Source organism: Hippocampus comes, unplaced genomic scaffold (assembly GCF_001891065.2).
Source record: "Hippocampus comes isolate QL1 unplaced genomic scaffold, H_comes_QL1_v1.1 scaffold270, whole genome shotgun sequence".
NCBI classification, from domain to species: domain Eukaryota; kingdom Metazoa; phylum Chordata; class Actinopteri; order Syngnathiformes; family Syngnathidae; genus Hippocampus; species Hippocampus comes.
The window spans coordinates 443,052-457,829 of record NW_017805631.1 but is presented as its reverse complement, the minus strand read 5'-3'; the positions used below and the strand labels follow the sequence as shown (position 1 = coordinate 457,829).

At 42.0% G+C, this 14,778-nt stretch overlaps 1 protein-coding gene across 3 annotated transcripts in view; it reads right to left on the bottom strand.

Moving 5' to 3' along the window:
* LOC109522827 (storkhead-box protein 2) overlaps positions 1 to 14,778 on the bottom strand; it is a 66,280-nt gene that overhangs the window by 31,528 nt on the left and 19,974 nt on the right. Inside the window, exon 1 of one of the 3 annotated variants that reach the window (XM_019881642.1) lies at positions 9,724 to 9,955. The exons of the other annotated variants lie outside the window; for them this stretch is intronic. The gene's annotated coding sequence lies outside the window, so the exon portion shown is untranslated. Of the gene's footprint in view, positions 1 to 9,723; positions 9,956 to 14,778 lie in introns of those variants that run through there. 3 annotated transcript variants of the gene reach the window in all.

Genomic DNA, 14,778 nt, shown 5'->3' with positions numbered 1-14,778 from the left:
AAAAATACTCTGATGATGCCCTCCACATGAGTACACCAGTTTTTGATCCATTTATTTTTTGGAATAAACCTGGAGTACACAGCTGCTGATGTAATGTTCATTCTTAATGCATAGTTTTCAAACATTTACCCTTGAAACATTATACTTTTGAGTTTCAGAATTCTTGATTATCAATATCAGTCAAAATAGAAAAATGGGTTCCCATGATGAACGTTTACGGAACCCAACATTAGTTATCGTGGTTTCCCATTGGGTAATCCGACGGAACCGAAAAACGGTTACCATGAATTTCTGAAATCCTCAGGCCTGCTCCTGAATTATTTAAATTTTTGCAGCATTTGTTTATAATTGTATGTATATGTTGTTTGTGTTATTATCATATGCAATTGAATAAGTAGACCATTTCGGAATTCGAAATTTGGGACTCTCTGAATGCATAATGGGACTCATACTTTTCTGATCAGTGAGTCCCTGGGACTCGCTGCAAGTACACTGTAAAATTATCACTGAGAGATTACCGCTTTTTCTGCAGTCGGTGATTGACTTCTATGCAAAGTCATTTCTCAACTTGTGTTCCGTGCCATGTCATGCCTGTTGAGTGTTGATTTACTTCATATTAAGAAACTACTGCACTAAAACATTAATTCATAAATGTCTATCATATGATTTTATTTCTTTTTCTCAGTATAAATAACACGTACCCTGACTGTTCTACTCTTTGAATAAAATCACTTCATTCAAGCGTTAGGGAGTGCAAAGGGTTATGATGGAGGGGTGTTGCAAATCATGAGGACCTGCCAAGTGGTATGATAGCATTGTTTTATACATGTCCTTGGCTAGGCCTCAGTTTCAAAATCAGTCCTTGGTCCTTGGCCTTGGCCTCGGAAGCAAGTCCTTGGTCCTTGGCCTTGGCCTCGGAAAATTTTTCAAGTCCTTGGCCTTGGCCTTGCCTCGGAAAATTTTCCAAGTCCTTGGCCTTGGCCTTGGCCTCGGGTTGCCGGTCCTTGGACACAACACTGCTGGTTAGCGAGGGAGCTTGACAACTTTTCAACACACTTTGCCAATATAAAAATGTTCCGTGAATTAAGACTTTTGTAAATGATGTCTCTAAAATCATTCAAGATTATTTTTAGAAATGGTCATATCTTTTCTTGGGATGAAATGGTTTAAAATTTCAAACGCTTAGTACTGTCGTTCCAAATTGTAATGTGCTCTATGCATGCAGCACCTCCATGTTTGGTGAAAGGTACCATGTAAACATCCAGTCAGCATCTAACACAGTGACAACCAGGGGTGGAGTGGCCGTCAGGAACTTCTGGAAAAGATGTAATTTTTTTCACAAACGGCCAGTGTATTTCCGGGCCGGTCCTGCCCATCACAGCTGCTTGCAGCAGCCCCCTCGGCAATGATTTCGTTTCAGCGTGTGATCGCCGCACCCCATCACGACTACGTTTTGGTGAATGACATGCTCATCGACGCCAACTTTGCAGTGCATGACTTCCACGACCCTCATGTCTATCCACGCGTCGATGTTTATTTTTCGGCAATTGACGGACGCTGAATTTTAGTCCCAGTGCATCCCTGGTGATAACAAAATGACAGTCACGTATGTAACTATGGTTCGATATGTCCTGAGAGACTGTCTTCCGGGTGCCACGGGCTTTTATACACCTGAGTCACCGTGGGTCGCTAATGACGTTTGTTGATCTTCATTCTCATCCGGCGCTCGCACAAAGGTGTGTTCGATGCCTTCAGCACTACCCCTGCCGGTGTGGAGGGACGAGAACTTTTCCTATTGGCTTAAAAAAGCAACAACAACAAAAAAAGTTTTATGCCATTTCAACCTCTAAAAGCACCAGCGTCTTTCAAATGGTGTCCCAGTAACTTGTAACAATGACAGCAGAAACAGTTACGCCGTCTGACCTCTTCACTGGAAATGCTGAATGTGTTGCCATGCATGAGGGCCACGATCATTAATACATATTCAGCATCTCCGAGTAGTTTAAATGGCTTGGAAGTCGGCTCCTCTTTGTACTCTGTGTACAACAACAATATCGATAGCATCAGCAGCTAAGAGGATGAAGCGAGGGATTATCGATATGCTCCCACCATGCTCGAAATTCATGACGGTGATGTTATTAATGGTGTCGTATAAACAGATTAGAGCACTGAATTAATGGGACACATTTTTGGTTTAGGCATGTTGGCTGCCTTGATGTGATACGGCAGCAGGACTTTCCACCATACAAACATTCGAGCTGAACCACCCAACTTTTCAGTGCCATGTTGTGGTATAACAGCTGAAGTAGGAAGGTGCTGTCAACTTTCATATTATGGGGGGATTTCACGAATGGGATGAGAAGAGAATGGTACTGCGGATAGAGTTACTTCTGTCCTTTTTCTTGATTAAAGAAAACAAAGCCATATATAGAGTACCTTGTATCAGCAGGAAGATACAGTCTCAATCAGGGATGGGGAAAATAGTGGGCACTGCATAAACATTTGCACTAGCCTATACAACTGTTTGGGGTGGCTTGGAGAAGAAAGAAACCAATAGCACAGCGGCAGTTGATGACAGAATTATTGTGAGAGCTGTAAAGGCTGCTTTTCATACTGTATGAATAACCCCCTTCTCAGGGCAGGAGAGAAAGTATAACAACCTTCTGTTTGCAAAACACTTGGTGGACAAAAAGTACAGAGGCAACACTAAATGACAGAGCAAGGCCAAGCTGGAATCGACCAAAAAGTGTAGAGGTGCGTACCTCAACAATTCCGGGAGAGGGTTTTATGGACTGAGCGCTGTTAAAAAATGAAATGAGTAAAGTGTACTGTCATTTTTTATTCTTTGGTGTACTTGGATTGTATTTGGGAACTCTTTTAACCCCTTCGATACTATAGACCAGTGTTTTTCGAGCCAAGGCACATTTCTTTCATTGAAAAAATCCGCGGCACACCACTACCTGAAAATGTGGAAAAAAGCTTATTTTAACAATTAAGTGTTCTATTCTTACTATAAGCGTTTTTTTAACATTGAAAAATAACGCAATATTATAACATATTGAATAGGAATCAAATCAACATCAATCCAATATTTGGTGCATTTGTTTTAATGGCAAGAAAAATACAGTCAATTAGAACATTAACTTGCTCAGGGGTCAGATTTTTTTTCTGTGTGACAGCCGGTTCTTTTTCTCCAGGTCGTTTGCGCTCTCCCACAATATTGTACCAATCCCTTTTCCAATCTTGAGACTTTGTATAATTCCAACTTCATTCAAATGACTTTTCTACTGAATGTGTCGCTGAGATAGTCCACCTTCCATTTAGTCCATATTTTTCCACCAGAAAATTTGCTTAGCGGCCCGGTAGTCCAGTGGTTAGCACGTCGACTTCACAGTGCAGAGGTACCGGCTTCAATTCCAGCTCCGGCCTCCCTGTGTGGAGTTTGCATGTTCTCCCCGGGCCTGCGTGGGTTTTCTCCGGGTACTCCGGTTTCCTCCCACATTCCAAAAACATGCATGGTCGGCTGACTGAACATTCTAAATTGTCCCTAGGTGTGAATGTGAGCGTGGATGGTTGTTCGTCTCTGTGTGCCCTGCGATTGGCTGGCTACCGATTCAGGGTGTCCCCCGCCTACAGCCCGAAGACAGTTGGGATAGGCTCCAGCGCCCCCCGCAACCCTAGTGAGGATCAAGCTTCGCTGCATGTTTTGCAGAGCATACCTTTCTCACTCGAAAAAGAAAATATCTCACCCAGTTTCAGTGCTTGTTCTTCTATTTTGTCCCACAATGGGGAAATTTGCAGTCTACAGCAGCAAAATTGGGGGGAGAAAAAAACTGTTTCATTGCACAAAATAAATGTGTCAGAAAAGAACTGTACACAGTACACAGTTCTTTTCTGAAACATTTATTTTGTGCAATGAAACAATTTGTTTTTTCATATATAAGGCGCATAAAATAGAAGCTGCAATAGTGATTGCATTTGCGTTATGTATCCACTAGATGGAGCTATGCTGAACTCAATTCAATAAAATACAATACAGCTTTATTAATAAAGAGCTTTCACAAGTGCTGCAGCTGTAACAAAGTGCTTTACAGAACATTTAAAATACTACGGCCAAGAAATCAGAATATTGATCCATATATAAATCGCATCTGATTATAAGGCGCACTGTTGGCTTTTGAGAAAATTTCTTTAAGGTGCGCCTTATAGGGCGGAAAATAAAGGTAATTACAACAGATGCTACAAAACTTGAATGAAGATTATTGATGACTTGATGATTGATGAAATAAAATCCAACATAAACACGACATGGGACATCCATGAAAAAAAAGAATGGATTTGTTTCAAAATCTAATTTGTTTGAAATCCGTGCGTAGCAAGGACCACTAAGACGGAACCCAAATGTAAAGTGTATGACAACTATACTAAACATCCTGCATCTTCTAAATAAAATCCCCTTTTCGTGGATTTCAGGGACAGGACTTTTGAATCGGCGGACTATGATTTTGATCCCCTTGTTTTAAGAACTGGGTTTAATGCGAAGGCCGTGCTCCACCTTTAGGGTTTAGGTATGTGTTGTCGTATTATTACATAGATGCACTCAACAATGACTTCCGGGTTGAGTGAACGCTGGCGCGTCTGGCTGCCGCTGCTCACCCGCACTGTGGTTTTATTGTTCTTGTTCCTGATTGTAAAGTGTCCTTGAGTGTTTTGAAAGGCACTTATAAATAAAATGTATTATTATTATTAATATTATTATTATTATTATTATTTGCACATACTCCGACAGCCATTCCAACTTAAAAGAAACGCAGTTCATTCTTATTTTGGTTTTCGTGAGTCGACGTATCAAATTCACTGCCCAGTCGTTTCGCCATGACAAGGGTCATTACTGTCACTTATCGCTGCCTCACTGTTATTGTTATGGAGCAGAGAACAAGCACAAGTACTGTCATGCCGTGATTGGCTGCATAGCGTCATTGCATCGTATCGTGTGATTGGCTGAACACCTGTCACTCACTGAATCACACAGCAAATTGATACAGAAAAAAAAAAGTTATACATCTAATTCATTTGCAGTGCGTTCACTGCGCTGGATAGGTTTTCTTGTGCGCTGAGAGTGTGCGACCAGTGCACAGTTGCGCAGCTTTGAGGGAACGTTGGTATCGTTGCATCTCCGGTAAAAGTAAATCTAAATAAAAGATACCTTTCGTTGTATTGCCTCGCGCCGGAAACTTCGCTTGTCTCGAAGCATAAGGCAATTAGCTAGCTGCTGCTGCTGCTACCTACCGGTATGGAAGACTACTACACAATTACAATGTCAGGTGATAGACCGCACAGGCATACATATTGGATAATTTCCCACGGCATAACTGACAATATCTCGCGGCACACCGGTTTGAAAAACACTGCTATAGACTATGCTCGTGCACATGACATATTTGTGGGTCTAAGCCAATAAAGATGTTACATGTGAATGATGTCAGCACTTCGGGTTCATGATTTCATCCTAACTAATCAATCACAATCAAGTCACGTCACTTTACATCCGCCTACATGAAGACGAGTTGGCAATGACAAAGCTGGAAAAAAAGGCCAACGCAAGTCTTCCTTATCGCTCAAACATACATATTTATGCTAATATTAGCCAAATGAAGTTGTAGTTAAATCTATTGGTTCCAAGCAATAGTATAAGTTATTCTGACAATGTATCACATAATTAATTACCTTAGAAGATTGTTCCAAAGTCAATTGTGCCTCTTAGTGTTCATCTGCAGATACGCATATCTGTTTCTATGTAGAAACAAAGCGTGATGTAGCCATTTATTGATGTATTTCTATTTCTGTATATATTTTTCTAAATTATGTTCTCAAAGAATATAAATGGGAAGACGCCCCACATTGGAAAGTTATCCAAACTCGTGATGAAATAAGAGCTAAGTTTTGAAATCAAAAGTTTACTTCTTAGTAGGTTGTTTTAGTCAATTGAATGTTTTATATGGAAGGTCTAATTGGAATGCACAAGAGGTCAGAAGTGAGAATATGATCGTTTTGCTAGTAGATTAGAAGGTGGTGAGGTTCCAGGTGATGCTGATGTGGCTGGGAATGAGGAAGCAGACATGTGTAGTGACAATATGTCAGGTGCAGGCAGGGGGAGATCACAGGAAGGAAGAAATCGAGCGGTGTCTAAGCCCATTCCTTCATTCCTTCACTTCCATCTGGGACACTTGCTTTGAAGATCCAACCAACTTATGAACAAGATCCCAGGAGTCCCTATGAATATTTCAAACAGTATTTACTGTACACCAAATAAGATCTTCAATTTGAAGACTGACAACACAAATATTTATGTATTACCAGGTGGGCCAACAAATTTTAAACCAACAACTTCAGAAGAACCCCAACAGTTCTTCATCTGGCCATGGGAGTGAGAAAGATGCCAAGAGTCTTCATGTACTGCGAAGCTGGGATGGTGTTTTTCGGAAATACCATGCCCTCTGACATATTTTTCAAGCTGAGGTCAAATTTGCATTGGGTCAACAACTTGGAGAACGCCACGGAAGAACAAAGACAATCGAGCTATCATACCTGCTTCCTGACTGCTCAATATATAGAAAAATAAAAGACAAGATGACTTCTCACACTTATGTGGGAGTAGAGTCAAAATCAGTCAAATAAATAAATAATGCGGTTCTGAAGGGTTTAAAATTGTGAAATATATGTAAATGGGTGTTGGCAGCTGTGAACAAGTGGTTCAGGTCGTTGCCTGCCACTGTGGAGACCCCGGTTCAAGACCATCCGACCCCAACATTTCTCAGACACACAGCTGCGGTCTGGTTGAGCAAGACACTGATATCCTGAATTGCTCCCCGGGCACACCGGTGTGTGCCGCCAACGGTGTGTGCTTACTGAGCCCCACTAATGTAATGGGTGAAACACAGAGGTCAACTTTTGTGTAAGTGTCAAACAAAGATGATTTGATTTGTTCTATACAGGGTTGCATCTTTCCCATTAAAGACAATTGGATATGCATCTCGATAGATGGTGGACGATACAATTCAAGAACGGAATTTTTGTGGAACGATTTAATTTGGTCCGAATGAGTGGTCGGTTGAATCAAAATCAATTGTCGGATTCACAAAGGTTTTTAATTCTATATGATAAGGTACCACTGTATACGTTTCAAAGAAACAATTATCATCGGGCCACCTTGCTGCTGGGATGCTTCTCACGTGGGAGGGTTTTTTTTTTTTCCCCTGGAAAATCCTGTCAGTGATGTTACGTTTGACATTTGTATATGCTACAAAATGTGGAATATGGTTTCTGGTTTCACGGTAATTCATCTTTGTCACTTCCTGGATTTCACCTACGCGTAATATTCTACGTTAGGCAGTGGTCATTTTCGACTCATGGAACCCCCAAGCTAATTTAGGGTAGCCCACAAGTTAGATCCCATGTATGGACCACCACCAAGGAAGGGTGAGGGTTAAAAATAAGGACAGGCACAGTGGTAAGAAAGAAGAGGGGCAGGAGTCTAATTACCCACAGCACATTCACAACTAGTTTTGCCAATAAGCTGGATACGTTTAGTGTGACCACAGGGAGTCGTCTACTCTGTAGGCATGAATACGATGGGCAAGCCAGACAGTCTTGTAAATCTCCCTTGCTACAGTGCCCATCGGATTCATTTACAAAGTGCCAAGCGGGGCCCCTTGATGGACATGGGAAATCTGCAATGAAGGTCCAATGTGCTGAGTCGCGTGGGACAAAAAAAGAAAAACATTTCACCAAAATGGCATAGCTTTCAGTTACGATTGGAGACAGATTTTGTGTTTGGTGTGCCTGGTATCAAAATTATCAAGCCGTGTTTGATGTGAATCATTTGAGTTTCTATAGTAGAATCTAAAAAGACAACATTGTCAAGTAACTGAGAGCTGACAAAGAAGTTCCTGAAACTTCACGACAGTATTCTGTATTATTAAGGGAGATGGATCTCATATTTAATATTAAAATGTATTTGGTCATTAGGCCAAACAAAAAAGATAGCGTGTTTCCAGTAACATGAAATTTCAGCATAAGGTCGGTAGGTGGGACAGTTTTTTTTCTTTTTTTTTTTTTATCTTTTTTTTTTTTCCCCATCAAAAATGTAAACCTCCGCCCTCGGTTTTTACTCGGCCCGTGGTGTTCATCAAATAGTTCGCTGAATTTTTTCGATACATCAATGGATGCTATTTTCTTAACATTACGGTGCGAGCATGCGACTGTAACACAGAAAACGCGGTTTAAACTGTCATCGGAGATCGCGGCCGCCGCCATGTTTCAATGTTGTTGACAGACGACAGGGCAAACGACGCACGCGCTCAACGTGAATATCGCGAGAGTTTGCACCGATGTAAACCCTCTACACAAAAATGTAGAGGGTTGTTTGAAAAAAATGCCGACCATAGTTTTTTTTTCGACGTAACTTCTCGGTCGGTCGGGTTACCGGAAACACACTACTTTTTTTTCTACGCCTTAACTAATAGAAGCATTAGTTCTATTGATGTATGCATGCTGGTATAAGATTGGAATTCACAGAAAATGGGCGGATGGATTGATGGAGTTTAAGTCAGATTTTATTATTGACATAAAAAATAGCGATCATTATTACAGCGATACAAGGGGTGTGTGTTAGTACACAGTACACACTTAGTGTGTGTCTAGCCCTTGAGGGTTATTGCTAAAACATTTTTTGTGGCCCTCAAAATCTTCAAAGCTGCCTAACCCTGCTGTGGGTAGTAAACAAACAATCGAATCAACTTCCAATTGAAAAGCTTCTTCTACTGTTACCCGGTTTTCTATTGCTGCAATTTACCATCACATCATTGCACCTCTCTTTGCAGATGCCCCCCCCAAAAAAAAATTGGACAGACCAATTTATTCCAGGCAGAGTGCTCACATGATCACAAAATGCTACCAAACATCAGAACTGTAGTCAACCAACTGTTGTTTAACAAGTTAACAGTTGCGTGTATATTTGTTTTCCCTGGTTTATCAGCATTTCCAATGCCTCATCCAGTAAAAGCACCGAGCTGCAGATAAAGAAGAGCCATTTTGGCATAGCAGCTGTTAGCCTGCAGCCCTGCGTACTCCGTTTTTACTACGCCCCCCCCTCCCAAAAAAAAAAAAACAGTTGGAGAGTGAGATGGAGAGACAGGGCTTGTCGGAAAAAGAGGGATATGGAGGAAAATAACACGCAGAGCCAGGTGAGAAGAGGAAAACTGAGTAGTGAACACGAGGGCAATTCTGTGAGACAAAGCAGGGAGAATAAAGAACGATAAAAGCAGGATGGGGGGAGCATTGATCGTCCATGTCTCTCTCACTGCAGTGGTAGTAAACAATCGGCCGGCCTCCTTTGTCCACACGACTAAACCACACCCCCTCCTTTTGTCATGCTCTGCCTCCACCTCTCTCCCTCTCTCCCCATTCATTTACATCATTACCCATCTAGCAATTTGCCCTACTTCGTCCCCCCGCAACATGTAATACATATATGTGTGGGCATGATCGATCCTTCTGTCACTCAGATTGGCCTTTCTCCATCTCACTCGCTCTGCTCAGCTGTGATGCTTCGCTCTGCTCACAATGCTAACTAGCAGCTGCCGCTAAAAAGCTACCTAATAATAAGGACAGTGCCGCGAGAAAATAAAAACAGCCAGACATGCCCAGTAGGCAGATTCATACCTTGGTTAATCGTGTTCCACTCTACGTCAAAAATAGACTCCGATTTAAAAGCAGTTGCTCCTGATGCTTGCACAGCTCTCTTTCTCTCACATAGACACACACTGGCTCATGCCTCGCTCCGTCACGCACGCACATACACACTCTGCTCCTCCCCCGCCCCCAGCAAACACACACTAGCTTGTTACGTCTTTCACTGTTCTCACAGGCACACACACTCGCTCTCCAGGTCCCTCCCCTTACCCCCCAACACACACGCACACGCGCGCGAGCATTCAGTCAAGGGCTACCCACAATCCTCTGCGCCACACAAAGACAAGGGGGTGTGACCAATCACATACTGCCTCATTCTGCATCTGAGTCGCCCACCCCTGCAACTCCCCCCACCGACTGTGTAATGCTCACTGACACACAAGCTTGTGGGCGGGCTGCTGAGAAGGTTGCCATGACAATGCATCCCAAGTTGCTCTTTCTTACCATCGCTCATATGTTCACACATGCAGTCACACGCACAATCAGTATTTTCCATTTTTTAGAACTCTGAAGCATGTGCTCTAATGTGGTAAGAGAAAAACCTCCATCGCAGCCAGTGTTGCGGCACCGCAGCTGGGTTCTGGTGTGACCCAGTTTGAGGACTCTGACTATTGGATGTAGGACACGCATATAAATACACAAAATTCTTGTGGGGCTTTGAAACAGTTGCATAATAAATGGTTAATTTATAAATATTAACAACTTTACTCCACTCTGTTTAGGCCAGTCCATTATTTGACATAACTGGTGCAAAAAGATTTGCTGATGGTGTAGTTGTACAACCCCCTGACTTGTGTGCGGGCAACGTGGGACCGGTTCCCACTCAGTGACGGTGTGAATGTGGGTGTGTATGGATGTTCGTCTCTTTATGTGCTCTGTGACTGACTGGCAAACAGTTCAAGGGTTATTCCGCCTTTCGCCCAAAGTCACTTGGGATAGGCTCCAGCAATTTCCGTGACCCTCTTCAGGATAAGTGGTGTTGCAAATGGATAAATGGATGGATGGATGGTGCAAAAAGTCAACTAAAAAGCAAAGTACAAATGCAGAGGTGATCCTGTTTGCTAATCCCGGGTACAAAATGTACAGTTCAAACTCAAGGTTTTGTGCAAATTGTTCAAAATCTAAATTGTACTCTGAGACATTAGACTTTAAGGTTTCATGTTGGGATGGGCGATTATGGAAAAAAAATAATCACAATTATTTTGATTCTGATTGAAATCATGATTAATAAACATTATTCACTGATTTCAATTTTTTTATTTATTCAACTACCAAAATGTAACTTTAAATATACCATGAAAGGACAACGACAAACAAAGTACAGTATAATAATATGTCAAAATAAAAAACAAAAAAGAACAATAAATACCAGATGTTCCTGCTTGCATGTAAATTGGCCCCTTATGGGCAGTGTGGTGCTATGCATGCATGGAGTACAGACTAACGTTGAGATAAGAAGAAGAAAGTTGCCTTTAAACAAAGTTATTATAATTCATTTTTCAAAAAAAATATTTGCCCCTGAGCATGTCTGTGTGTGTTACTACAGTGTTTGAGTGTGAAAATTCATTATTTGAAGGTATATCACTACCATAACTCAACACAAATTTTCTATTGCATGTTAATTGGATTTTACATTGATTGCTAGCATTAGCACGAGCACTGTTTCTAAAGCAAAGTCTCGCTTGTATTTAAATGAACGTGAGTTCCGTATTTTCACGACCATACACTAAACCGTATTAAAAGGCGCAGTGTCAGTTATGCGTGCTATTTCTGCATTTAATACATACACAAGACACACTGCATTACTGGACGCAGGCATGGTAAATTGGATGATAGTTAAAAAAAATACAATAGCATGCATGCACGCAAGTGTACGTTTTTAAAACGGCAACGGGAGCAAATCTGAATTTGGTGGTACTTTAAGTGTTTAACAATGTACTCACATTATTTTTAGATAAATTCTCATCACCAAATCCATCAAAGTCCTTATCTTCTGTATCTGAAATGAACAGCTGGGCAAGTTCTCTATCAAACACGGCAGGTTCCCTCTCATTGTCAGAATCAGTTTCATTGCTGTGCGGCTCCTCAGAAATGATGCCGGCTTTTTTGAAAGCTCGAACAATAGTGCAAGCAGACACGTTAGTCCAGGCATCCACAATCTATTCACAAATTGTCACGTAACTCGCCCGATGCTGCCTTCCAGTCTCTGCTATGAACACTCTGTTTACACAGAGGTCCAGCAGTTGGACTAGTCCGGCGTAAGTTGCTGCACCACGGTAGTCCTTGCCCGGATAGATAATTGCCATTGTTTCATAAAACAAAAGCACCAAAACGGACCTCCTTGAAAATTTTCTATTTTCATTTCTTCTGCAAGCGTTTTGGCCCTCAATTGAATGCTGACTGTAGAGACGCTTCTCCCGGCTGTCCTTTGCCCGTGAATCCATTGCTCGAGTTGGTCTTCCACCTCGGGCCACGGCGCCTTGTTTCTGCAGAAACTCAGCTTCATCTTCTTGACATGGCGAAGCTCTTTCTCCTGCTTCCTCCACTTGCGAAAAATTGATTGATTTATTTTAAATTCTCTCATAGCTGCTCAATTGCCATGTTCCTCCACGTAACCGATCACTTGAAGTTTGAACTGTGCTTCATAGGCATGTCTCTAAGATGCCATTTTCCGAGGTCCGAAGTTTTGCCCAATGCACGTACCGGCATTATATCCACCTACTCGTGGGTGTGCCTTGAGCGTCCTCTTTGAAGCCTACCCTTCCCCCATTAACGTCCGCTCCCGTCCTCAGTTCCGTCTGCCTTTCCTCTATGCAAAGCGTAGAAAAAAAATTAGTGTGTTTCCGGCAACCCGACCGCCCGAGAATTTCTACGTCGAAAAAAAACGTTACGGTCGGCATTTTTTTCAAACAACCCTCTACATCAGGGGTAGGGAACTCCGGTTACTCGAGAGCCATATCCTGCCCGTTTTAGGTCCCTCCCTACTCCAACACACCTGATTCAAACAATCAGCTCATCAGCAAGCTCTGTCGAGGCCTGCATAATTGCAAAGCGATCTCAGACGACAGTTTAAACCGCGTTTTCTGTGTTACAGTCGCAAGCTCGCACCGTAATGTTAAGAAAATAGCATCCATTGATGTATCGAAAAAATTCAGCGAACTATTTGATGAACACCACGGGCCGAGGAGGCTATCTTCATGTTTACATTTTTGATGGGGGGTAAAAAAAAAGGAAACACACTATCTTTTTTGTTTGGCCTAAGGACCAGATAAATATCAATATGCACCACAATTTCTAGAAACCCTGTTTCCATTTTCAAATGATTACTTCTACAACTTTTGTCGGAAACCACAATGTCCCATCACTGTTGAACCGTTTTTAGAACAGGGTTGACCCAAGAGTGTCTGGTTGCAGCCCCTTATTATCAGCCCCTCCTCCCAACACTGCCACAGACCACAATTCTCCACCACTATCAGCCTAGAAATACGTTCCAATTCAGCGAAACGCTCATCAAAATCAAATTTACTCTCAATATAAATATAATATATACAGTAGCTTAAAGGCAGCATGCTGGTCGACTGGTTCGCACGACCGTATCACAATGCAGTGATGCAGGGTTCGATTTCGGCTCTGGCTTTCTGTTTGGAGTTTAAGTCCTCACTTTGACTGCGTGGGTTTTGTTCAGGTACTCTGGTTTTCACCCACAAAAAAGACGCATGGCAAGTTAATAGAACACTCTAAATTGCCATGAGGTGTGATTGTGAGTGTGAATTGTTGTTTGTCTATGTGTACCCTATGATTGGCTGGCAACCAGTTCAGGGTGTCCCCCACCTACTGCCCGAAGACAGCTGGGATTGGCTCCAGCACACCCCACAACCCTTGTGAGGATAAGTGGGTCAGAAAATGGAATGATGGATGAATATTGCAAATATGAGGGTATGGATATACTTTAGAGTTTACACTTCTTGCGTACACTCTGACAGTGAGAGCCCCACTGCCACCTACTGTAGTGGATGTACAAAAAATATATCTATTTTTTAAGCAGGTTCCCTGGGCGACCCTCCTGGGATCACACCTTACCCAAAGTGGGACCTGCCCCCTTATTTGAGAAGGACTGGTATACTGTAATCAGGAAGTGCAGAGAGTACTGTACTAGCCCATTTGAGCAATGTGCCTCCATGTAGCTCACACAAAAATAAACAACAAAACTGCAGGTACCCTGTGCAGGTGATTGAAGTAAAGAAGCAAGCCCACTGAAAAGTGATGAGTGTCAAAAAGGATAATTAAGGAGATAAATGTTAATTTCTTAATCTCATCAAATCAGATTATGCATCCGTGTGTGTGTGTGTGTGTGTGTGTGTGTGTGTGCGTGTGTGTGTGTGTGTGTGCAGCTCCATTTGCTGCCATCCCTGAGCTGGGCAATCTAAACCAGGCCAGGGCTCATGCTTTAATCTGATTGGTCAATATTCTTTTAGAGGTGTATGCGTGTGCATACTCGTGTATGTCTGTGTTCGTGTATGCGTGTGCGTGTGCGAGAGTATACAGTATGTGTGTTGGTTCATCACACTGCCAATGACCGCATATCTTGTATTTTGTGAAAAAAACCACTACTGTAAAAATGTAGTACAATACATTTCCAAGGCCAATGGCAGTTGCTTATTTGGATAATGTTTAATAGAGCAACAAAAGCAACCTGTTGTTTTCCTATGTAGTCCTGTGTCGAAATCTACATGTACTGTATATGTGTGTGTGTGTGTGTGTGTGTGTGTATATATATACTATTTATGCTGATGCCTGTCCTGTCTTGTAAAAAATGTTGACTGGCCTCAAGAAAATCATGGATAGACTGTATACTACAGTCCTAGTGCGTGCATTTGAGCGTGCCTCTTTGTGCTGATCTAGCACTGAGTTATGTTATAGTTAGCTTCTCACGCCAACGGCTATCAAACGAATCAACTGGCAGCCATATTATATTATATATATACACACACACACACACACATATATATATATATATATATATAT